Raw genomic sequence first — 21,578 nt, 5'->3', positions numbered from 1 at the left:
CCCTCTTTAAGAAGGGGGACCGGAGGGTGTGTTCCAACTACAGAGGGATCACACTCCTCAGCCTCCCTGGAAAAGTCTATTCAGGGGTCCTGGAGAGGAGGGTCCGTCGAATAGTCGAGCCTCGGATTCAGGAGGAACAGTGTGGTTTTCATCCTGGTCGCGGAACAGTGGACCAGCTCTATACCCTTAGCAGGGTCCTGGAGGGTGCATGGGAGTTTGCCCAACCAGTCTACAGTACATGTGTTTTGTGGACTTGGAAAAGGCATTCGACTGTGTCCCTCTGGGAATCCTGTGGGGGGTACTCCGAGAGTATGGGGTACCGGCCCCCCTGATAAGGGCTGTTCGGTCCCTGTACGATCGGTGCCAGAGCTTGGTCCGCATTGCCGGCAGTAAGTCGAACCCGTTTCCAGTGAGAGTTGGACTCCGCCAGGGCTGCCCTTTGTCACCGATTCTGTTCATAACTTTTATGGACAGAATTTCTAGGCGCAGCCAGGGCGTTGAGGGGGTCCGGTTTGGTGGGCTCAGGATTGGGTCACTGCTTTTTGCAGATGATGTTGTCCTGTTTGCTTCGTCAGGCCGTGATCTTCAGCTCTCTCTGGATCGGTTCGCAGCTGAGTGTGAAGCGGCTGGGATGAGAATCAGCACCTCCAAATCCGAGACCATGGTCCTCAGCCGGAAAAGGGTGGAGTGCCCTCTCAGGGTTGGTAGCGAGATCCTGCCCCAAGTGGAGGAGTTCAAGTATCTCGGGGTCTTGTTCACGAGTGAGGGAAGAATGGAGCGTGAGATCGACAGGCGGATCGGTGCGGCATCCGCAGTAATGCGGGCTCTGCATCGGTCTGTCGTGGTGAAAAAGGAGCTGAGCCGCAAGGCGAAGCTCTCAATTTACCAGTCGATCTATGTTCCTACCCTCACCTATGGTCATGAGCTATGGGTAGTGACCGAAAGAACGAGATCGCGAATACAAGCGGCTGAAATGAGTTTCCTCCGCAGGGTGTCTGGGCTTTCCCTTAAAGATAGGGTGAGAAGCTCAGTCATCCGGGAGGGGCTCAGAGTAGAGCCGCTGCTCCTCCGCATTGAGAGGAGTCAGATGAGGTGGCTCGGGCATCTGATCAGGATGCCTCCTGGACGCCTCCCTGGTGAGGTGTTCCGGGCACGTCTAACCGGGAGGAGGCCTCGGGGAAGACCCAGGACACGCTGGAGGGACTATGTCTCTCGACTGGCCTGGGAACGCCTTGGGATTCTCCCGGAAGAGCTAGAAGAAGTGGCCGGGGAGAGGGAAGTCTGGGCATCTCTGCTCAAGCTGCTGCCCCCGCGACCCGACCTCGGATAAGCGGGAGACAATGGATGGATGGATGGATCGCATGAAGTCTCTCGGAACTGCAGACACGGCGTGTCGGCCCGTCTGGTTTCTGCCGCGGGGTCTTGTATAAGGTCATGGGATACTGTTGTGCTTCCTGGCAGACCCCATTTACATCTGGTGAACCACACATTCAGTGCAGGGAATCAACTTCGCGCACGGCTCAGCGCTATGTAAAGTTCTGTTATTTGCGGTGAAAACACGCAGTCGAATCCTAATATAAGTCAGCGCTATTCTTACAGACGTTTCAGTGTGTCCCAAGTTTTCCCCGTGATTATTACTTGCGCCAGCACATCCACTTTTCCTGTGCCGTTTAAGACAATTTGCACTTTTCTGATTTCTTCTGTCTTTGCAGGTTTTTAAGACTGAATGTTTTCAGGCCATTAACCACAGCGGCACACCCAGTTAAATTAAATGCAAAGCTTGAAATTACTTTTCCACACAGTTTTTGTTAACAGTGTTCATTATTATACACCCACTAAGCAAACTGATTGGAAAACTACACTAATACTGGGTAGGGCTTCCTTTTGCTCTCAAAACAGCCTCAGTTTTTTATGGTATGGATTCCACAAGATGCTGGAAACTTTCCTTTGAGATTCTGGCCCATGATGACCTGATTGCATCACACAATGTCTTCACATTTGTCAGCTGCACATTCATGCTGCGAATCTCTCATTGTACCACATCGCAAAGATGTTCTACTGGATTCAGATCCACTGAAGAACACTGAACTAATTGTCATGTTCAAGAAACTAGTTGGAGACGACTTTTGCTTTATGACATAATGCATTATCATGCTGGAAGTAACCAGAAGATGGATAAGTTGCAACCATGAAGGAATGCACATGGTCAGCAATGATCATCAGATTGGCTGTGGCATTTGAGTAATGATTGATTGGCTTTAACGGGCCTAAAGTGTGCCAAGAAAACATTCCCCCCCATCATTACAACACCACCAGCCTGGACTGTTGACACAACATAGTTAAAGTACATGGATTTATGCTGTTGGTGCCAAATTCTGACCCTACCATCTATGTGCCTCGGCAGATATTGAGATTCAGCAGGTCAAGCTATGTTCTTCCAGTCTTCAGCTGTCTGGTTTTGGTGAGCCTCTGCCCACTGCAACCTCGGTTTTCAGTGCTTGACTGACGGGAGTGGAACCTAATTGGGGTCTTCCGTTGTAGCCCCTCCACCATAAGGGTCAATGTGTTGTGCATTCTGAGATGCTTTTCTGCTCCCTACAGTTGTACAGAATGCTTATCTGAATTATTGTATCCTTTCTGGCAGCTCATACTAGTCTGTCCACATTGCTGCTTATTGGATGTTTGTTGTTTTCTGCACCATTCTGAGTAGACTCTAGAGACTATTGTACATGAGATCAGCATTGACAGAAATGCCCAAACCAGCCTGTCTGGCACCAACAATCATGCCATGGTCGAAATCACGGACATCACATTTGTTCCTCATTCTTGTGTTTAATGTAAACATGAACTGAAGCTCCTGACCTGCATCTGCCAGATTTTATGCATTGCACTACTGCCCCAAGATTTCATCATTAGCTAATTGCATAGACAAGCTACAGGTGTTCCTAATAATTTTATCAGTGAGTATTTACCGTAAATGAGTAGGTATTTAAAGTATAATAAATGTATTATTTGTTCAGTCCAGTGATCACTGTCTAGTACAGATTTTATATGAATACCCAAAAACATTCAATGTCAAAAAATTGCATTAACAGAAAATTAGAAATGGGTTGAATATTTTTTCACATCACCACACTTTGTGCAGGAGCAAATTAGAGATGTGACAAAAAAAGATACATTAAAAACTTTCTGTACATGTACTGTATATTGACAGCTAACCCCACTCTCGTTTTTATTTCACTCTCCAGTACCAGTGGTCACTGAACAAGAATCGGGCACAGGACCGGAACATTACCTGCCAAGGCACACTCGTTTACACATCCACTCCGATTGCATTTGGACCAGTTAAGAATCGACTGTCTGTCTAACCTGCGAGGCTTTGGGAAGTGAGCAGAAACTGAAGTGAGGCAGCAAAAAGTCTTATCTCAAATGCACTTCATCTCAGATAAATTTCAATTTATATCTCAAAATAACGTCTGTACATTTCAAGATGTGTATGTTTTGAATGTCTTATGTTGATCGTGTATGCATTTTAAGATAATGTGCAGGAGGTCATTAGAAAATTATATTCAGATATCTTCAGGTAAGTTCCTGACTTTGTAAGGACATCTTCTTTCAAGACATCCCAAATTTAATTTCAAGATGTCTGAAATGCATTTTAAGATATCTCAAACAGAGTAGAAACCTATTTTTAAATATCAGAAAATGAAATTGACATAGCACAACTGTATTTTACATATCTCAAAAGTGGGCCAATGTGAAAATATCAGGAATATACTTTAAGGTATTTTGTGCAGCGCCCTTTGCTGAGTGCGCGCAGGCGCAGAGTGCTGTTACCGATTCTCATCTAAAATGTAAAAAGTTTACAAAATACGCAGTTAACACACATACACACGCATTTGTTTAAACACATAAAACAATGCATTTTGAAACTGATTAACATAAGCGGAAGTCAACGATATCTGCTCTTTAATCAGTCGTTAAGTTATGGTCGGTTGACAGCAAACACTTCAGTCACATCTTGACTACATTTTTCGGTAATTTGAAACAGCAGACCCCTATTACGGGGTATCTGAAATGCATTTCTAGATATCACAGAAAAACGTCCTGAGCAATTCAAAATATCACAAATGCATTTCAGGGTATCTTAAAATGGAATGCACTCCTCTTGAAAACAAAAAAAACATTTAGGGAAGTTGTTTCTTAAAAGCCAATATTAAAATTAGTCGTTAAAAGTGTAACTCGGTCCATAAGTTTTTTGTTTATTTATTTTTTAAATAGACATTAACCTGAATACATGTTGAACAGTTTCACGATTACTGCCACAAAAAGTACATTTACTGACTCTCAATTAGTTTTAAATTGTTCGACATCAAGAATCTTCACAGGATACATTCGATTAATTATCCTGTATGTGCCCTCCTTATTCCTATTCGTTTAACAGTATTGACCACTTATTTTCTTGGTGAAAAACTCCAGTACACTATAAGATCGAGAAAGTGGTCATCTTACTGCGAGCAATCACATTCTTCGACTTCACGCACTGTTCAGCAGTGCAGTTTCTTGTCAACTCAGCCTCCTCGTCATTCGCTATAGTCGTTCTTCACGGGGACGGGTCTCTCGGGCTGCAGACCGGAGCGCTAATGGGCAGGACAAATGTCAATCAGACCTTAATCTGACACTCTTGCTTCGTGACCCCGCCCCCAACTCCGCAACTGAGCAAATGAGCGCGCTTCACCTGCCTGGTTTTCTCTCAGGTCCGGCGTTACAGTATTATCAAGTTATCAGTAGATTATTATATGTTAAATTAAAATGAATTTTGAATTGACTCTAGATGCTATTTCGGCTTGCTATAGATGTAGTGCTTTGGCAATTTGTTCGAGTTTTGAACTCAGTACTACAGCGTTGTTTTAGACAGTAGCTCGCCTCCCTAAAAATACGAGAACTTTGGGTGATACTTTTGGACACTGCCCGGCCGACCTGGTCACCTGTACATTTGTTCCGGAAGTATGAGCTGCACTACTGGTATTTAATGCCTTGATCGTGATTTTAATGTTAACAGCTTCGTTGCAGCCGGGTTACATAACACTGATTCCAGGACTTCAAGTTCCAGTTAAAAGAATGAAATACGACAGAGTATTGTAATACGATGCGAGGCAGAACTAATGCGCAGGAGGAGTCGAGTGGCGCAGCAGAGAGGAAGATAGCAGATTCGACCGCGAAAGCACCAACGATACTTTTAATGGTCGATTACGGCCTGCGTACCGAGCCCGTTCCTCCGTCTTGCGCACCAGCGGGTCGTTACACTATTATTAACTTTAATAAAAGCCAGACTGATAACGGGTACTTCTGTGTGCCTTACTGAAACATACCCCCCGGGTCCAACAAAACCCACAGAAGCACAGTTGTGCACGCTTGTTTTATCGGGGAATTATTTTGCTCTACCGAGTTGTATTTCGGGCGGCACGGTGGCGCAGTGGGTAGCGCTGCTGCCTCGCAGTTGGGTGATCTGGGGACCTGGGTTCACTTCCCGGTTCCTCCCTGCGTGGAGTTTGCATGTTCTCCCCGTGTCTGCGTGGGTTTCCTCCGGGCGCTCCGGTTTCCTCCCACAGTCCAAAGACATGCAGGTTAGGTGGATTGGCGATTCTAAATTGGCTCTAGTGTGTGCTTGGTGTGTGGGTGTGTTTGTGTGTGTCCTGCGGTGGGTTGGCACCCTGCCCAGGATTGTTTCCTGCCTTGTGCCCTGTGTTGGCTGGGATTGGCTCCAGCAGACCCCCGTGACCCTGTGTTCGGATTCAGCGGGTTGGAAAATGGATGGATAGATGGAGTTGTATTTCGGTTTGTTTTGTAAAGCGCCTTGCAGCTGATCAATGTGAAATGCGCAATATAAAGTAAACAAAATCTTTTCTAGTGTTAAAGACTATCCCAAAAATTACATACCCAGCTCATACATAAAGCGCCTTTGAGAGTTTTTCGATAAGGTCAAATCCATAATGTTCTACAATTCACGTCCAATGTGTAGAGTCAAATGAGGCACACGTTATAAATTGAACAAATTTTATTAAAATGGTTTACTTTTTATGATCTTTCTATTAAACAGACAGAGGGCTTGAATGATAGTCTTAAGAGAGCGTCACAAAATAAGTCCGATTTATTTTATCTCAATCTGCTTTATTACCACGGCACAATGAAGAATCTTAACCGTGGTACCACAAAGACGCGGAACAAAACCCTATCACCTGTGGTCGATCCTGGTTAGTCGGTACAGGATCGGGGATGGCGGAGAGTTCCCAGGCAGTATCGACCGCAAGACAGACACCACCCACACGCAATCTCAGACAGTACCACAAAACAGTTTCAGTAGTTGTTTTTCCGGTTAGGGTAATCAATACTTTTGATTAGTTAAACATGCCCAGAGATCCAGACTGCTTATCAACGAAATATAACATTAATTATGATGATAAAAACATTAACTAAACAAACTATTAGATCATCCAAATGACTAAGGTGCAAATAAAATTACTTTTTCCTCGACTAACTAGACACTAATACACGCTTGCGTGATTTAACGTCCTGGCCCAAGTATGTTTGTTTTGATTAATACATCCGTTTTGTCCCACACTGCTTGCCGTCCTATGTTGGTAATTCAACATGGTTCCCGAGCAACGGAGACGCGCAGCTCCTTAGAGACGGACATGAGCCTGAGAACAAGCAGGCGGCCGGGATGATCACACACGGGGCAGGCTGACTGAAAAGGTAGGGACGCTCTAGATCGACGAATAGGGAAATATGATATCGGTACGAAGCAGTGCACACGTCGAACATTATTAGCAATGTGTATTGATGTGTTTTTAAAAATTGACTTTTATAGGTGTTTTTGTTTGAAAATTGTTCTTGCTCGACTGAATCTATCTATCTATCTATCTATCTATCTATCTATCTATCTATCTATCTATCTATCTATCTATCTATCTAACAAAGTTAAATAAATAAAATGATAAGTAAACGCGCAGATGCCGGATTTCAAATGACATGTGCGGTAAAGTCTTAACAATAACGTAATGTCTGTTGCTGACCTACTTTTCAGATATGTTTTATAATTGAGTATTTATAGGTTGTGATTGAAATTTGATATGAATAGAGAGATCATTACTTTTGTTTCTGGACCAAGATTTTTCTTTGCAGTTAACTTTAATTTTCAATCCATATTTCCGATTTGTCTGAGAATGAAAGCGTATAAATTTAATGTTGATGAAAATTCCTGCATTTTAAAATAAAATGTTCTAAGCAGAACAAAGAACAAGGAAACTGAGTGTAAATAGGACACAATCAGAGGGAAGGGAAAGCAGTAGATTTCCAAGCTGAAAAGAGGCTTGTGTGCAATACACGATTCGCTAATACAGCCAGCTATTTAAAAAATAGAACAAGCCAGATTAAGAGTGTGGCATCCAGGAAGACACTTCATGTCGTGACAGCGCTCTTCTGTAAAAACAGCAAACATCATTGTCAAGACTTTGGTAAACAAAACAAAAGTATGAGCCGGCAACTGTTGGGTAAATCAGTTCTATGGGAGGTGTAACAGGAATCAACTGGGAAAGCCAAAATAAGCGGTGGAGTTGCAGTCGGCTGTCACATGCCAAAAAGAGCTAGCTAGTCACGTCTGTTTGTGTATTGTGAAACACAATCTGGAAGCTATTATCTTTTTAATTGTATTTGTTTCTTTGTTATAAATTTGCTCTTCTTTACAGTCTCAATTGGCATTGTGTTCAGCACTCTTGGCTATATAATGATGTGAATAGTGTTATATAAAAAGGACCTTACCTTCTTTGTTTCTATGAAGCTGGAAGCACAATGTATTTTTAAAGCCTCTCTTAGTGGTTCAGTAGGCTATGTAGTGCGGTGAGAAGGAGGTACAGTATACTATGTGCTCGGATTACATTCACTGTGTTGAAGCCAATGAGTTTTCACTTATTTGCCCACCAGGGACATCACTTTTGATGAGCTTGTTGGGTGTTTTCAGTAGATGGCCTACCCTTTCTAGTCACCTTTTGTTTGGACCATACTTGTTTTTAAACAGCTGAAAGGGATGTTTTTCATTCATAAAAAGTAACCAAGTACTTCCTCTGAAGTGTACATATATCTTTCACATTCCTTCTTCCATTTCATTCTGATAAGTTTCACAGTTCCTCTTGGCCAGTGAGCTTAACATACATCATAGGTAAATTAATGGAAAATATTGAGCATTACGTCTAGGAATGTCAGGAGAACCGTCAGCACTGGTTCAGATGAGCAAAGTCTTGTTTCACTAATATGCTGAAATTCTATAAGGAGGCATTAAAATTATATGAGAATAGAGGAAGGAGCATATGATATTAATTATCTTGATTTTCATGAAAGGTTAGAGATCAAACTAAAAGAATTGGGAGTTCAAGGCACGATCTATAGGTGGGTGCACAATTGACTTAAAAACAGGAAGGAAAGGGTAATGGTGTGGGGATTGTTTTCAGAATTTGGGGATGTTAAAAGTGGTTTCCATCAGGGCTCAGTGCTGGGGCAGCTGCTCTTGGTAATTGATCTGGACAGGAATATACAGTAATCAGTACGCTGGTTAAGTTTGCAGATGATGTGAATCAGTCAAGCCATTACAAAGAGACTTAGCGTACAGGCCGGGGCAAATTTGTGGTAGATGAATTTTAATGTATGTAAATGTAAAGTATAATATGTAGGAAGTAAAAATAGATTTGAATATACAATGGGAAGGCTGAAACCTGAAAAAACCCTTATGAGAAGGATCTGGGAGTCATGGTAGACTCATCACTATCAACATCCAGACAGTGTATTGAAGTGATTAAGAAAGTGAATAAGATGTTAGGTTATATAGCACAGGGTGTGGAGTATGTGGACACTTTTTGTGACTGAAGACAGAGAAGAAAATTAAAATTAGTCAAAACCTTTTATTAATACATACCAGGCAAGGGTAAAATGTCAGAGAAACACAGTCCCAGGACACCGCGCTTCATCTGCCTCGAGCGCAGATGTCCTTGTTCTTTTATACCTTTCTAATCTCCTGATCGTTGACCATGTAAGCAAAAAATAGCATCCTGACTCATTGTACTTTTCCAGTTTTTGTAAAGTCATTACCCTAAAGGTATATTTTCTTGTCACACACATCATCAAAAGAAACTTCCAGAAAGTATACATGCTTTTTGTCACGTACGCAAAACACAAACAAGTTTCATCATTCTGTCCTATTTTCTATACACACATACATTTTGTTCAATTACATCTTTTTATGTTTTCACACTCCTCCCTTTTTGAACAAAAATGATGTGGGCCTATAAATTCTATCTTGAAATGGTTGATGAAGGGGAAGGGGAAAAAGAAGTGGAAGAAGCTATATGAGACATGCGCTCATCATGTAGCACATATGCCCTTTCCATAGAGGCGGTAAAGTACTTAGATATTATATAGCGAAACAAAGGGATAATACAACAACCAACCAGGAGGAGGAGACAAAATGTCACAACCAAAGAAATAAAAACAGATCTTATCCATTGTCCCCAGGATCCGAAGGAGGATGCAAACCACTGATCCCAGGGATTTGTAATGCCAGAATTAGTGGAAAGTTCTTTAGAGAGAAAGCAGTGAGGCCTGCCAATGCACGAGTTATTGATCCATCTGGCGCGGTATTATTTGGAATATATGTACAACAAGCATCACCAAACATAGCACAGACACCTCCCTTTTCGGCAAGTAACATTTCCAAGGCTAGACGATTTTGCCAAGTCATCAGAGAAGTACGATCAAGCTGTTCATGTATGCCTTCAATAGCGTCTTTGGTGAAGTTAAGGAAACGTTGCTGGTTATAATAAAGATAATTAATCCAGTCTACATTCTTATTAATAGTAATTTGGGGTATGATAGATTCAAAACCGGCTGCGACTTGATTCCTAGCTTTAAATCTGTCTGGGACACCCCTAGGGACTCCAATAGCATCTATGTATACTCCAGGGCCATGTAAGGAGAGGGAGGTAAGGATAACTAATTGGATTGGAGCACAGGTACCAGACCAATTAGGGGGAAAGGTGGCAAATAATTTGGACCTACGACACATCCACCAAATATCTGATCTAGGAGTGGTTTGGGAGAGAAGAAAGAAAGACAGAACGGTGTTCAGAGAAAAGGTAACCTGAAAAGTTTGAGAACAGAAAGAAAATGGTAATTCTCCTACCCATGTCGTTCCATAAGATTTGAAACATGTATAATTTCCTTCGTGAGTTTGAAACATAGGGGTATCCATGTGACGGGTGGGGGAAAAAAGAATAGATAGATTAGAACACTTTGAACTAGAGAGGGGTTTCTTGGAAGTAGTGAATAAATACAGAAGGCAGGGCAACCCCACGGGGTCAGAAATGTTAGATAATGGGAAAGGGACTGTAGCTAAATGGGGACGGGCTGTAGCACACGCATAACAATGAGAACGATTAACTTGCTTAGCTGAATAGAGAACCCACTGCAACCATCTATTCTGATCCCCATAACCAGTTTTCTACTGAAAAAATGGATGAAAAGGTGGAAATATTCATAATCTTAACAGGAGAAAAATCTGAACCAAAAGTTGGGGAGATGGGTGTGTGTGCCAGAGAATGAGGGGTGTTAGTAACAGGATTGTCAATCTTAATTAGAAATCTCCCCAAAGGGTCTGTTCCAGATACATATACCCCTAATACATAAATACCTGAGTTACAATGGTTGTCAGCACATTCATGAGAGGCATGTCCTTTTATGATAGAAAACCGATTTTTCAAACCGTATTTTTGGGCCTCAAAAGGTTGATAACCCCAGTCCTCAGTTCCAGTGTTAGCAAAAACCCATTGCCAGTTGTCGCAGTCACTTCCCCTCATACACACGTATTTGTCAGATCCGGTCCACTAGGCTTGTCGACCAGTCCCACAGTTGATAATAGAGCAGAAATCAAACTGCACTGATGTGGTAATTCCCAACGGGAAAGTCAAGGTGACCAGGGCAGTAGACAATTGAAAAGAAAAGCATAGTAGCACAGCAATCAAGGGTGCCATCTCTTGCAATTGTGAGGCGTGAATCCCGGCAGGCAGTCCTTCAACTTTCACGGCGTGTGGTGTGGATAGAAGAATTTGGAATGGTCCTCTCCACCTAGGCTGATGCCAGTGTTTCCTCCGAGTATCTCGAACCAGGATCCAGGTGCCCAAAGGAATTGGTAAATCCTTGGAAAGGGGGCTGGTCCTCCAGGCTTGATCAACCTGCTGGTGGATTTCCTTCAACGAGGTTCGCAAACCTGCAAGACTAGAGAGAAAATCATTGGGAGAAAAGGTTTGTTAGTGTGTTTATGAGTCCAGACTCCATCAGAGAGGGACCCTTCTTTGGACCATTTTCTCCTTTCGATATCCGTGGCTGCATTCTGTAAAGAAATAATTTGATTATCAGGGTCCTGGTCATTTCTCTGTTGGAATAAAGAAATTGGTGTGTTATTATATGCAGCCTCTTTAGCAAAGTGGTCAGCTAATTCATTCCCTTTGCTAGCAGGATCCTGTTTTCCTGTGTGAGCTTGACATTTAACAATCGCTAGCTCCGATGGTTTGGTTATAACTTCTAAAAGGGATTCGATCAATTTCTGATGTTGGATGGGTTTGCCAGTACTGGTCTTAAGTTGTGCTTAAAGGTTATTTATGCAACATACTTAAACGCGTCTTTTCCTTCATGCTTATTATTAACAAGGAAAACATACGTGCTGGAACCTTTATTCGTATCAAGTGTGCTGACCACTGCGTCACCATGCTCTTCCTTTATAGTACCTAAAATACACAACTTCCATTCATATCACAATTTAGACACACATTCATATCACAATTAGACACACACATTCATATCACAATTAGACACATTCCGCTTATCGCCAAAAAACTTGTCTCCCTTCTCATGTATTATTAAAAGAGCATTTTCCCTTCAAACTTGATCAGGGTTTAAAAGGAAAAATACTTTTGTATATTTACAAGCCTTAAACAAAAGTGGAGACAATTCATTTGCGCTAAACCAATTACACAAATCGATAATTATCTTTTTCAGTTTTTAGTTAGAGCTCTCCAGGACTGGTCTTAAATTCCCTTAGTTTCCATAATGTTCCATGATCATGGCAGACTCCAAAAGCATACCTGGAATCTGTATAAATTGTTACGATCTTCCCTTCGGACAGCTGACATGCTTGAGTGAGTGCTACGAGTTCAGCTGTTTTGTGCACTTAGCTTGATGAAATTTGATTTGCTTCCAGCAGGCGGTCCCCTTGGACCACTGCGTAACTGGTTGAGGGTGCTCCATTTTTTCAATTGTAACATTTGACAAAGTACAGAGTACATTCTGATACTCATAGGGATCCCTTTTAATACACTCTATAACACACAAAATCACCCAAAGCATTTTCAACACACTTCACCCCAGTATTATTCTATATTTACACTATATTTGGAAACAATGCAGCAAAGGAAACAGAAACAAATGGACTCTTAACTCAATACACACGTCACAAGAAAAAAGAAAAGGACAGAAGAAATTTCATGAGAACTACATCCGTGCTTGCTAATACAGCTTCTGTTGTTGCAGCCACAGCACGAAGACACGGAGGAAATGCTGCGGCCACTGGATCCAGTTTTGTTTTAGAAAAAATAAGTCACCGGTCTTTGTTTATCTCCATGTTGTTGCATCAGTACTGAATTCATAAATCCCTGCTTTTCGTCCACGAACAAAGTGAATGGACGAGAATGATCAGGCAAACCTAGCGCGGGCGCAGATAAAAGAGTAGGTTTGAGGTTACAGAGCCTTCTCAGCCAGTTGTTGCAACGGCTGTGCTCTTTCAGTAAAATTTAGAACCCACTGTCTGTAGTAGCCCAGAATACCTAAAACAGACATAACCTGTTGTTTTGTTTAGCTGCAGCTTAACCTTAGAAACTTTATGGCCATTTTCCCACAGAAACAGCAACAATTTCTGGGTGTCTATTGTACAATTTTCTTCCGTCGCGATTTCCATCTACATACTGTTTTCCGGCCAAACGCCGTTTAAATTTACTACTTCCGGCCAGACGCCGTCCAAATTTTTGGGCAAGAGCTTAACCAGAAACACAAAGGGCTTCTCTGTATCCCTGAGGCATGACGGTCCATGTCCATCGGCGGTACCGCGTTTGACGAGATCGGGATGTACGGCGGAGATGCCAGCCTCTGCTTCGGGAGACAAAGGATATTGGGCACGGTGCGGGCGGAAGGAGGATTTCGGGTGGATCACCAGAGGCTCACAGTGGGCTATCCTTTGAAACACTACTTTAGTTATTAAATGGTCAGGAGTATCAAAAATACCCGGAGTAATTTGTAACCAGTCTGTTCTTTCAAGGCATTTTTCCACCCATGGCCCTGTTTTCTCCCATTTAACAGTGTGAGATTTAGCGAAGGAAAAAATATGAGGCACTATGCCGCCAAGATAATATATGTGCTGTGAGCATGTAAGATGAACAGAAGCAGCTGCCTTTGTGGATGAAATAAAAACACAGTAGATGTGAAGGGTTTCGGGGCAAGTACCAGAAGTAAGGAAAGATTCTAGCCAGGTGGTGTCTACTTCTATAGGGAAGTATTGGGCAGTACAGTGTAAAATGTCAGGGGCCTGTAAATTGGGAAAAAGACAAGGGGAAAATGAATGTAGGGCTTTGAGGAGAATGATGTGTGGGGAAATATCTAAAGTCCATGCTGCAAAAGAGGGTTTGGGATAAGGGGTAATTTGACACAACAACTTGGGGGTTGAACAGAAAAAACAAAGCTGATTCAAACTTGAAAAAGGTGAGGTTGTCCAGAAGCAGTAAGCACAGTAACAGTTTCGTTCGAAGCAGGGACCTTTGCCAGCTAGCGAGTAGATCAAGTGGCACCAGTGTCGATTAAGAAAACAGTCTCAGTGCCATCAACGAACAATGTCAGTAAAGGATCAGTCTCTGAATTATGAGTGAGCAAAGGTAGTTGAAAAGAGTGGCTGGAGGTCCCAGCGTTTTCCTATGGCCAGTATTGTTAGTCAGGGGTGTCAGAGGAAACAGATGGAATAAGGGGAGGTGGGGGCTGTTGCTGTCTGTGAGGGCACTCCCGACGAAAATGTCCAGTTTCACCACAGGCGTAGCAAGAGAAGGAATTAGCATTGGAATTAAAGGGAGAGGGAATAAAAGGATTCTTAGTGTGGTCAACAGGAGGAGCTCTAAAACCACCTCGTCCTCTTCCTCGTCCTCGTCCCCTTCCTCTAAAGCCATATCCTCGACCTTGGTCAGGAGCATTCCTGGTATAATAGTTCATCTGTGCTGCCAATAATTTGGCATGAGAGTTCGATTCGGCCTGTTCAGCATGTCGTTTGACTTCATCAAACGTGGCACTTTCCCACTCAATACAGGAAGTGCAGACCTTGTTTTGTATATCAAAGCGCAAACCGGAAACAAAAGGTGGAACTGCAGCTCGGGTGCGGTCATCAGCATTTCCCAAGCCCGAGTGATTAGCCATAAGGTCTTGAATCCTATGTGCCCATTCATCAACTGTTTCGTCTCTCTTTTGTTTTGCAGCAGAAATAAATTCGCCTTCTCCACCTATCCCCTGTCCTCGAGTTAAAGCTGGGTTCCATACCCATGGAATGTCATTGCGGACACCCCTGCTAACAGTGGCCCATGTGGTCCCAAACTTTCGACGAAGTACCTGGGTCCATTCAGCAGCATTAGGCTTATACATGCTATCTAATTGATCAAGTTGTTCAACAAATTTTAGTCCTCCTACTTCCTTTGGATCTGGAAGTGTATTCACGACATCTTTTAGTTCTTGGATGTCCCAATTCCGATTTATCATAACTGTTGTGGGATTTTGGGGTCCAGCTGGATGGGCAGGGTTATAATGGGGATTGGGAACTTCTATTAAAGGGCAAGTAAGTGAAGGATTAGAGGAGAAAAAAGTTGGAGCTGGTCTGTGAGTGGAGGTTTGACTTCGAGTGCATTTGGAGACGGGGGTTTGTCTAGTACAGGGTGGGTCATCACGATGGGTTGAGGGGTCATAGTGATCTGTGCCTGGGGAATCATCAGGGGAAACTTCTGCTAGTTGTAGTGCAGGGGGGGGGGCAATCGGAATGGGGAATAGAGGAGGGGATAATAGAGGTGTCTGAGGTCGGTTCTGAGGAGGGGAAAAAAATAATAGGATAAATCTAAACCTGTCTTCTTTTCTATAAATTTTCTAGGAGACCCATTTTTACGGGGCGTCTGTTGATCCTCCGAAAATAATCCTTCCAGCACTAATGATTTTGATCCCCCTGTGCGGCGATTAACAGGCTTACTGTTATAAGTTCCCATTTTGTTCCCTTGCCCTCCCGGGTTCTGTATTTAATTTTCCAACTATATACTGATTCGCCTAATCCCTTGTACGTATGAATCAGCAAGGCATTAAGTGTGCCACTCACTAAACCTAAACTGTTCCCTTCTTAGTTCCAAGGGGAGACACCTAACTATCAACTGATCCAGTTCCCAGGAGAACACGGTTTTGTTGCTTCTTCCGTATGTAGATTTATTTATTCCTTCCTAACAGCAATCCTGCAATCTGTGCTCTTTTCGGTTTATATTTCCATACCACCCCGTTACTCGTCCCGTTAGCCTGTCCGCTCACATCCCTGGATTCCAGCTCAGGTGACTTCGTGTCCGATTCGGTTCAAGTCTCCATCACCTTAAGCAACCCGTTGAGATATGAGTATGACTAGACGGTCAACAGGAAACTCGCCCTCCCGTTATTTAGAAAATAAAAAATATTCGGAAATCCCCCGGTGCTTACCCCAGCCTGGAAGTGTGCAAGCTCTGTCTGGAAATCCGTTCAGTCACCGTGGATGTAGCAAAGAGGAGACCAGGGGCTCCTCACGCAAGAACTGTTTCAGGACAGGGCAGTCCTAACTTTTGCCGGAGCTGCATGCTCTGCTGCCGGATATCTCAAGTTAACGGCAGTCCGCTGTTAAGACGGATCACTGAAATGGTCTCGCCGGAGGAGTCGACCGGCCGTCTCTTGCCCCACGTCCGGGCGCCAAAAACTGTGGACACTTTTTGTGACTGAAGACAGAGAAGAAAATTAAAATTAGTCAAAACCTTTTATTAATACATACCAGGCAAGGGTAAAATGTCAGAGAAACACAGTCCCAGGACACCGCGCTTCATCTGCCTCGAGCGCAGATGTCCTTGTTCTTTTATACCTTTCTAATCTCCTGATCGTTGACCATGTAAGCAAAAAATAGCATCCTGACTCATTGTACTTTTCCAGTTTTTGTAAAGTCATTACCCTAAAGGTATATTTTCTTGTCACACACATCATCAAAAGAAACTTCCAGAAAGTATACATGCTTTTTGTCACGTACGCAAAACACAAACAAGTTTCATCATTCTGTCCTATTTTCTATACACACATACATTTTGTTCAATTACATCTTTTTATGTTTTCACAAGTACAAGTCAAGGCAGGTTATGCTTAAGTTATTTAACTCACTAGTTAGGCCTCACCTGGAGTGCTGTGTACAGATTTGGTCTCCATATTGCAAAAAAGACGTAGCAGCACTAGAGAAAGTCCCAAGGAGCATGACTAGGCCAATAAGAGGTGTGAGCTGTAAGCAATGATTGAAGGAGCTGAACCTTTTCACATTAAGAAAATGGAGAATTAAGAGGTGACATGACTGAAGTGTTTGAAATTATTAAAGGAATTAGTACAGTAGATCCCAGCTGTTACTTTAAAAAAGTTCAGAAACAAGAACACAGGGACATGGATGGAAACTTGTTAATGGCAAATTTTGCACAAACGATAGAAAGTTTTTCTTCACACAAAGAACTGTAGATACACAGAATAAATTGCAGAATAGTGTAGTGGACAGCAGGACGTTCGAGTCCTTGAAATCGTGACTTGATGTTATTTTGCACAATCTAAGTGTATAGGATGGATGAGCTTGTCGCACTGAATGGCCTGTTCTCATCACAATTTTTCTGTTTTTTTGTCCTTCCTATAATGTGATGCCTTTTAAAAAAAGTGGTAATTGAGTGAAATCCTACATGAGAGTTAGAATAAATCAAATATAGCTTTATGTTCCATTCTCAAACCTGCTTAAACCAGCTCATGGTGGCGAGGGGCCAGAACCTCTCCTGGCGGCTCTGGGTGTAAAGCAGGAAACATAGTCCATATCAGGGCCCAGTCATACACACACTCTCACTCCAATTTAGAGTCACCGATTAACTTAATGCTTGGAGTCTTCCTAATTCTAATTCTAATTAATGTTGTAAATCCTCCATATGATATAGGAGAGGGAAATAAGCTTGTAGTAAATCACCTGGCACTACAGTACAGGGAAACACAAACAACAGAAGCAGAATAAGCTTAAGGTCAGACATCCGGTCTAACATTTTTAGTCTGTGGTCAGTTCCATGATCAGGACAGGTCGCATTTGGAAAGGTAACGAGTGCAAGGTTCAGAGCAGAAGAGAATGGGAAAGTCTTAACAGCTAATATAAACCATTTCTCCAATAGTCTCTGCAGCAACTCAAACGGGAATGGATGATGCTGAAATAATAATGGGGCCTCTATTGACCAGGCCTACAAGATTTCTTACTTTGCCCGTTAGAGGAATTGGCCATTGCTCTTTGTCCTAGCCATTGGCTCTTTGATGGATTCATCTGGAATCCGTCCATTTCAGCACCTGATCATACGTAATTTGCTGACTCAATTATGAACCTTGTGGTTCACTTACTTTTGGCACACGGTCTAATGTAATTATTTCTATTTATAATGCATGTACAATATCAGTTCCCCTGAACAATACTGATAGTCTGCAAGAATAAACCCTTTCCTTTAATGAGGTAGGCAGTAGTTTTGATTGAAGAACGGCTTTATGGGTAACACTTCAAATTGGGCATCACCGACTGCCAAGCAGCACTGTATCACCGTTTTATACATTTTCAGGCTTTTAATGTACGTTTATACTTTGTGGATGTGAATTCTTGCACAACTCCTGGTCAGACTGATTTCTAGGTTATTGCATATGATTTTTCTTTTTATAAACTCTTATTATTTGTCATTAAGTGTCTCAGTTCTACTGTGTGAACACTTTCACCCAGCTTTGTAAAATCCTCACAACTTATTGTCTGGGTTCTCCGTTTGAACAGCATCTGATCCGTTTAGGGGCTTAGAGACTTGTGTTGTGAAGTGCAATGTACCAGTAATGAAAGACCCGAAGGGAGTCTCAGCTGCTCAGTAATAATTTTATAACCTTTTCAAAATCCATGAATTCCTACGACTTTATTCACAACTTATTGTCTAAGATTTGCGGCCTTTATTTTTTAAATATTTTTCATTACTTGATGTTCAGTGTTTCATTTTACTCTTTTTCCTGAGATTATTTTTCAGTTAAAATATCCAATTTCCTCTGTGATAAACATATTCAGTGTAGAAATATTCATGTTAGGTTAGGCTCGGAATAGTAAAGTATGAACCTGTTTAAAGAGTGGATACCGCTTCTGCTAGGAAATGAATTTGGACCTTGTGATGCTTTTTTTAGATGTTTCTATATCCATAGCTCTTGTACTCTGAATGCATTGAACTTTAAATGATGGCACAAGGGCTACAAGTCATTTAGCCTGGGATTTAATAGCTGCAGGTGTAGTTGCTGCCAGTATTTCTTATTTTTGGTAAATTGAAATATAAAATTATTTTTGTGACCGGTTGTCCTTGAAGATGTGCTTTAGGCTGGGGGCATGCGCTGATTTTTTAGAGCAAATTGCTGCACCCACCACACGATGAACAACTCAGATTGGGACCCAAGTGCAGCCTGCAATGGGTGACACCTCAGCACCACACTGCTAGACTGCCAATACTGCCGCCAACCCCCAGGTCATCTTTATATTTTAAGATAGCCTTCATTAGTAAGTATGCTGTGTGAAGGACTGGGGTACCATCCTGGACTGGTCCCTTTGCTGAGTCCAAAGATTTGGGCAATGGTAGTGACAGACTGATAGGTGGGTGACTGATGGATTGGCTGGTAAATTGTTTGGCTCTAAGAAAACCAGTAGGGGGCTCCACTGAGCCCCAAAACTCCAGACACCAACACACCCAGCACAGTCCCGGGTTCAAATAAAGGATTTTGTTTATTAAACACAGTACCTTGACAAGTCAGCAAGATCCACTTTCATAACCACAAACAGTGTATTGCTCTTTTCCCTTCTTCTACTCCTCCAGGTGAGCGTTGACCCCCGCCTCCCAACTTTGACTCACCCAGATGGGGTCAAGCGGGTTCTTTTATGCCTGACCCAAAAGTACTACCGGTGCCACCATATTGCATTCAGGTAGCACTTCTGGGTCAGGCAGAACCTCCTTAAAATAAGGACTCCCCCTGGCATCTTCCAAGATACCCAGCAGAGTTGCCCACTGGAACTACAACTCACATGTCGCCCTGTTGGTGTGCACCTGGGAAATCCACCTAAGGGATACTGCCATCTAGCATATTGTGGAAGGAATTGTATTGGATAAATCATCTCTCCCTGCTCATCCTTTGAGGCCTCATGGACAGGAAACGCACCAGCAACCACCACCAACCAGGCAGAGACCCACCGTCACTCCCGACTGGGCTGACAGTCCATCCATTTTGGCATCTACACACCATGCTCTATTCAAAAAGAGAACCCACTCTTAGATGATTTTCTTAAATGCAAACTGGGTAGCAGGGATGCATTTGAAACAGGGGAGTCACCGCGAAATTATGGCCAATTAGCCTGTGTCTTTGAACAGCCTTTCACTTATTTCAGAAGTGAAATTTAAATGGCTGCTTCAGCCACGAAGCATTTAACTTCCACTGTCAGTTTTAATGATTGTCTCTAGAGAAGCTGAGAAGTGTTAATTAGTTTATTCATTTGTTTTAATTTGTAATGCTTCCCTTATTTGTTTACTGCCTCTTACTAAACAAAATGTCTTATTTAGTCTCATGCACTGCCTAAAAAAAGTAATTGTCTCCTTTGACTCAATACCTGCCACCTCCAAAGGAATAGATCAAATCAGATGCTACCCTTAGTTCCTTAATCAGTCTTATGTGGTGCTGGAGACGCATTTTGGGCCAATCCTCCATGGAGACCTACTTCATCTCCGTGGCATTTGTATGTTGTTAAAGCTGAACATCTTCTTTCACGTCTTACCATAGCAGCTTAATGTGTTTTAGGTTTGGATTTTGACTAAATTATTCCAAAAATCTTAATTTAATTATCTTTAGTCATTTTAATGCGCACTTTTCTTATATGTTTTGGAGAAAAACCTTAACACTAGCACCTCCAACCCTTAAAGATAGCAGTTTGTTAGTGTGGAGTGCACATTTTTCAATACCTGGTGCCCACATTGACCAAAACATTCCACCTCCTAGTCGTTTGTCCCTACAATGTCATTCTAGCATCCTTAATGATCCTCAGGGTGCTTTTTTGCAAAGCTGAGGTCAACATTCATGTTCTTCTCAGTGAACATCAGTTTTTGCTTTACTGCTCTTGCTTTTGTTGAAGGGGAGAGGATTGCACATCCCTAGATAACGCTGTAGAGATTTGTGTGACTTCATAGAAGATTTTTGTTTTTGCACTTAGAGAGATTTTTGAAGAACAGCTTTTCTTGGAAAGATGCACAACTGTCCCAGACTCTTCTTTAGATAATAATATTACCCAGAGCCTTAGAAATGTCTTTTCTACTTTTAGGCATTAACAACATTTTTTACAAAGTTTTTAGTAATAGGATGTTGTACCGTGTTAGCTGTAATGGATGCAATGAGAAGTCAGGCAAAATGTTACCTTTTATTAGCTAACTGAACATATTACAATATGCAAGCTTTCAAGGCAGCTTAGGCCCCTTGTTCAGGCAACTTGTAATCATTAGCCTAAGATTCCTCAAAAGCTTGCATATTCTAATCTGTTCAGTTAGCCATTAAAATGTGTCATTTTGCCTGACTTTTTTAGTGATTATTTTTGGATAGTAGCTTGTCGTGTCACTAAACCCATGTACTTATAGTTTCTCCTTGATGCCAAGGACCAGACTTAGTCGCTTTCTAATCCAGGTTTGACTGTCAACCAAAATATTCAAACATCTGACCCTAATTATCCCTTTATTTTCAAACCTGAAAACCGCATATTTGATAATCTTGCCCTGGATAAGTGGGTTAGGAAAATGGATTGATGGATGTATGAAAAAATAAAGAAGTAGCAGACTTTTGTTTCTTCTTAGGTGTATTTGCATATAATGTAAAAAGCACCTTCTGTAATTTCCATGTCTGTCTGTCTATCTGTCTGTCTGTCTGTCCGCATGAAACAACTTGGTTTCCAGTGGACCAATTTTGTTGAAACCTAGCACAGTTATTGTTCAAGGAAATTTGTCAAGAAAGTTATGTTGTGAAATACCTCAAATGCAGCACACTAATCAAATTTTTGAAGTTTCAACATTTTCCACTAAAAAGTTGTGGTGAATTTGTGAACTTGTCTGTGGAAATTCTGTGGAAATAATAAACAA

The 21,578-nt window shown here is 42.1% G+C and overlaps 1 protein-coding gene across 1 annotated transcript in view; it reads left to right on the top strand.

Annotated features, from left to right (window-relative positions):
- The first annotated feature begins 6,644 nt into the window (after window positions 1-6,644).
- Window positions 6,645-21,578, top strand: part of lrrc9 (leucine rich repeat containing 9) — a 215,435-nt gene continuing 200,501 nt past the window's right edge. Inside the window, 1 exon segment of the mRNA XM_051920105.1 lies at window positions 6,645-6,756. The gene's annotated coding sequence lies outside the window, so the exon portion shown is untranslated.

Source organism: Erpetoichthys calabaricus, chromosome 16, assembly GCF_900747795.2.
Source record: "Erpetoichthys calabaricus chromosome 16, fErpCal1.3, whole genome shotgun sequence".
Taxonomy (NCBI): Eukaryota; Metazoa; Chordata; class Cladistia; order Polypteriformes; family Polypteridae; genus Erpetoichthys; species Erpetoichthys calabaricus.
Note: the sequence above shows the minus strand (reverse complement) of the source record. Positions and strands in the feature narration are given on the sequence as shown.